Source organism: Littorina saxatilis, linkage group LG16, assembly GCF_037325665.1.
Source record: "Littorina saxatilis isolate snail1 linkage group LG16, US_GU_Lsax_2.0, whole genome shotgun sequence".
In the NCBI taxonomy this organism is placed as follows: domain Eukaryota; kingdom Metazoa; phylum Mollusca; class Gastropoda; order Littorinimorpha; family Littorinidae; genus Littorina; species Littorina saxatilis.
This window is the reverse complement of record NC_090260.1, coordinates 23,408,253-23,413,527: the sequence shown is the minus strand read 5'-3', so window position 1 is coordinate 23,413,527 and position 5,275 is coordinate 23,408,253. Positions and strand designations below refer to the sequence as shown.

The following is a 5,275-nucleotide window of genomic DNA, read 5'->3' as shown; positions in this document are numbered from 1 at the left end:
TGCATTGAATTCGTCAAAACATTTTCATTCTCCGCAGGCTGTTGATTTTGTTGTATGTGTTTCAGTTGAAGGAGGTTCTTATCCCAAGCCATTGCTTCAACAGATCTGTGTTGGGGAACATGATCGCGTGCGCGTAAGAAGGAATATACATACGTTTTGAAGTGGAACATATAGTCAATACAATAAATATTAAAAAAAAAAAAGGATAAGTGCACACGACAAGACAATTTAAACTGGTAGATACAGCAATACACCTAGGGAAAATAGATGATGTAAAACATGTGGAGTAATAGAAGATGAAATACATGTTCGAGATGATTGCATAAAAAACAACCAATTTCGAAAATCTTTCATGAGTGAATTTAATCAACCTATACATTGTTATGATGTACTAGGTCAACTTTTGCAAGTAGACACCGTACACACTAAATTGAGAGAATAAGTATATAATTGCTTCCAAAAAAAGAAACAATTAAATCATTTTGTTCTTTACCTTCCCGTGTTTTATAAACACAACGTTTCATGACAATAAAGTTTATTTGTATTCGTGTTCACACCCACACACACACAACCACGACCCCAACACACACACCACCCCAGCACACACACACACACACACACACACACACACACAGACACGGACACACACACAGACCAGTTACCTGGACACATAATACTGTTTATACACTCACCCGCTTCCCCCTTTCGTCGTCCGAACAAGCCGACGCCGAGACACACAATAGAGAGGAATCCCAAAGTTCCTAAGACGACCCCGAGAATCAAGCCAAGGTTCTCTGAAAACAAAGTGCGTATGTCACACAGTCTTTGCTAATGGTGACACCATGGGGCCATGCAGTTTAGGTCGTGTAACAACAGCATCCTATCCTACCATCTACGTACAGTAGATGCATACCATTCAATTTGAAGCAAGCATAGACATCGGCAGAATCAGGATAAACCGTGTGCACAGCCGATTTGTTTGCGAAAACGGGAAATAATTTTCGGAAATACGACTAAAAATGGTGGCCGAAATTTGGAGTACGCAGGCTGGTGGAGCATCATAAGATTGATTTATTTACTGATATGATAACTGCTAATAACTATGTATTGTCTTTGTTGTACTTATGAAATCGAGCGTTAACGGATTGTGCGATGAAAGTCCGTGAATCTTGTGCATACCCAAGGCCCAGTGACCTCCCGGTGTGGTGTACAGATTTATAGATTTAAACAAATCTCAGCCAGTCAACTGGGTCAAAGCTGTCGCTGGCTCAGCCGGTCATCAGCTCTTCGTAAAGCAGACAGCGCGACTGGTTACTGTAGCCGTGCTCTCTCAAGAAAAACACTTGTGCCTGACTGTTTGTTCTTGTTGTTGTCAGTCTGTGTTGTGTTATTTAAAAAACACACTTTTAGTCAATTTTAGATTACATGTGTTAACATAGACGGGGAATGGAGACGAGGGTCGTTGTGTGTGTGTGTATGTCAGTGTGTGTGTGTGTGTGTGTGTGTGTGTGTGTGTGTGTGTGTGTGTGTGTGTGTGTGTGTGTGCGTGTGTGGAGGCAACACCTGTGGATTGTAGAGTTCTGTTTGTGATGGGGTCTGGCGGCTTTTGTCTGTCTGTATGTTCTGGCATTTGAGAAGCCATAACAGATAATATAGGGCTTAGAAATAAGCTCTAAAATTCTCAATCCCGTTTGAGCGGACTTCGCCTTTAAAGGTGATTGTGGTGAACCGCCACGCTGTCTGTCTCTGTCTCGCGATTCACCCCGGCAAAGCCGGGTATTCCTCTAGTTCATCAATGAAGATCAAGACCGTTGGATTATGGAAGTCAAATGTACAGTCTAGCTTACGCATGCAAATTCCGTGCAATACAGCGCTAAAACGCTTCGCACAACAAAAACAGACACAATGTTGGTTGGAGAATATCAAGGTCTACAACGACTACCAAACACAGCATTCGGATTTTAAAAATAGAACGCTCAAGCACTAGTTCTAAGACCTTCATCGATCGTGTGTATTTTCATCTATTTAACTCCAACAATGAATTCTGTAGCTCTCGGCTCAATTTCAGATCTGTATCTCTAGGAATAGTGCATGAAATACTCAGAGTCGAAAGGTGGGACGACAATAATTTATGCCCACTCAAAACACAGCCTTTTTTCAATTTGAGTAAATCTGCGCTCAAACGTTTATTTTAAGGTAATCCTGGTGTGTGGTCATATAATTACAACCCCCCAACCTGAACTGTGTATAGCTCTTGGGGCGATCTGAGACCGTTTTTTTGTTAGATATAATTTCTGTAACGTTACTATTGTTGTCCACGGACGGTCGGCAAGCCCGCCATCCATACAGACACGGAAGACTCACTCACTATTACTCAGGTGAATTAAAAACGATATTATTAGTTTTTTCTAATATGCTGACAGTCAGCAAATGATAACAGATATGTCGAAGAAAGGACATATCCAAATGATCCGGCAGGCGAATTTGAATACAATTTACGACACATGTCTGTTAACATTTGTCATTACCAATTCAGTGCCCCATATGGCTTTTTGACCAATCAGGACGGATTCTAGGTGACCCTCTAAATGTTATAACGTTCAGGCAAGGACCCTTTTTGTTTATCAAGATAAAAATGAACAAGACAAAGTAAAAATTTAAATCAGCAATATCAGTGTGATTTATTCTAAAGAATGACACTTCAAATGCTGTCAGATAATACTCTCTTTATCAAAAAAATACCGAAAAGCGCGTTTTGTCGGTGGGTGCTTTACGGAACAGCGAGGCACCGCCCATCCTCTGAGTGTGCAATGCCGACTCGCTCACTTGAAATCTAAATTATTAAAGTTCGGAAAATCAAGTTACATTGGGTCTCTCGCTTTACGTCAAATGTATCTTTACGTCATTTCCCATCCGTCTGGAGTCGGTTCTGAATCTGTTGCTCTCTGTTCAAAATGAAAAAGCGAATCAACCGAAACGCATGTTCAACATGGTTTGTTGTGTGTCAAACGCATTTGACCTGTGAACATTTATCACGTAAGGTGTGTTACTCTGATTGGCTGACCCAGGTCACGAGAATTCTTTGACTGACAGGCATAATCAGGTAGGAGCGCTCCAGTTCCCATTGAGGCTGTTCTGTCTAATTCGCGGGGTCGCTTCGAAATTTCTTTTGGTCGAATTAAACGGAAATAAAACCGTTATTTCTAAAATGCTGACTGTTAGCAAATGATAACAGACATGTCTCACAAACGATATCAGCATTCGCCTAAAAGGCTCATGCTTGATATATTTTTTCTCGACAACATGTCTGTTATTATTTGCTAACAGTCAGCATATTAGAAATAACTCATATTATTATCATTCTAGTGCCCTTTATGGCTATGTGACCAATCAGGACTGATTCTAGGTGACCTGTTAAATGTTATAACGTTCAAGGCGGGACCCTTTTTGTATAACGCATTAAAAATCACCACGACAAAATAAAAATTAATATAAAAAACATCAGGGTGAATTGTTCTACTGAATGTCACTTTTTGACATTTTTCTCGTGCAATTTACTGTGTAAAATGTGCTAAAAAGCAAATTCTGTCGGTGGGAGGGAAATAGAATGGCAAGTAAGTTTAATACTGAGTAAAGGGAAGCAACTCTTTTTGGTGCTGTCCGTAGCAGACTACACCTATGTGCTTTTGGCAACATGGCAAACAAACCTGCCATCAATCAAGAAGATCTAAAAAACCTATACGCATCAAAATTCAAGTCTCCCAACACCCCCACTGGCCTTTTGAACAAGGTTCAGTTAGATGTCCGGTTTTATTTTTTTAGACGGGGCCTGGAAAACTTTGAAAAAATGACGAAAGACACCTTCGAAGTGAAGATGGATCAAACAACAGGGAAACAATACGTAATCAAACGGTTTGATGAACTTACCAAGAATCACAGAGCTGGAGACGAAGAACTTGTGACTGGAGTCATGCCAGAGACTGGGGACAGCAGCTGTCCAGTAAGTGTACAGCTACAAGTACCTGTCTCTGCTAAATCCAAAGTGTGAGCATCTTTGGCAATTCTCTGTCAATACGTTCCATGGAGATGACGAAACATGGTATGACAACAGACCCATGGGCGTCCACACTATGAAGAAGTGAGCTGTGTCAATTGTCGCAGATATAGATCTACACAAACCACAGCGTGCGAGCGACGGGTGCAACACTACTCGCAGACAAGAACTTCAGTCCAATTGACATTATCAGTGTCACCGGTCACAAAACTGTTAGATCTTACCAAAAAACATCCACCGCCAAAAAACTAGAGATGGCAGCTGCTATGTCGTCCCAGCTCACAGAGAATAGGCAGTTGGCACTGCTCCCAAGTCATACTTCGCGGGGAGAACAAGCCAAAACTTCGACGGGAAGCAGAATCGAACGGGGTCGTCTCGTTGCATCGGCGACTGTCACAAGCCAGCAGACGATCCGACAGGACGTGGAACTCAGCAACGACGAGGTAGCAGCTCTTTTCGATCCGGAATACGAACCTGCCATGCCTCCAACGAGACCAAATCCGCCAATGTTCCATCACTGTGACCTCTCGCATGCAACGATCAACATTCAATTCCACCGACATTTAACCGCATTCAACTGCGCATGCGCAACACAAATGTGCAACATTTGAGATGGCTCTTCCGAGAACTGTCCGTTCCAATTTCGGACTTTCTGTTTCGTTAGCATTTTCGGGGCTGTGTTCTGGTTTTTTGTTGTTGTTGAGTGTTTTTATGATACTATGCACAGAAAAGAAGGGACACGTTCTGAATTAAACTTTTTGGGAAAGATTACTTGAAAGCTGAAAGTGTGCTGGATGTTTGTTTTGTTTGCTCTGTTTACCTTGTAACCAACCAAGCCAAAATGGCGACACTTTACTTGCAGGGTCGCTTCGGGTATTATGTTTGTTACCACGCACGGATAATAAAACCGTTATTACTAATATGCTGACTGTTAGCAAATGATAACAAGACATGTCTCGAAAACGCTATCAAAATTCGCCTAAAGGCTCATTTTGATATCTTTTTTCTCGACATGTCTTGTTATCATTTGCTAACAGTCAGCATATTAGAAATAACTCATACTGAAAGTCAGCATATTAGAAATAACAGTTTTATTAACATGCAGTTTATTTCAACCAAAATAAAATTCAAACTTACTACGCAACTCTAGGCAGAACAACCAACGGGGACGGGATTAAACCGAGGCTGGTGTGACCTTATGCACATAACCTGATGCAACCA

The 5,275-nt window shown here is 41.4% G+C and overlaps 1 long non-coding RNA gene across 1 annotated transcript in view; it reads right to left on the bottom strand.

Annotated features, from left to right (window-relative positions):
* Positions 1-698: 698 nt before the first annotated feature.
* LOC138950884 (uncharacterized) overlaps positions 699-5,275 on the bottom strand; it is a 12,995-nt gene continuing 8,418 nt past the window's right edge. The window contains exon 5 of the long non-coding RNA XR_011450848.1: positions 699-794. This is a non-coding gene — a long non-coding RNA (uncharacterized lncRNA). The remainder of the gene's footprint in view (positions 795-5,275) is intronic.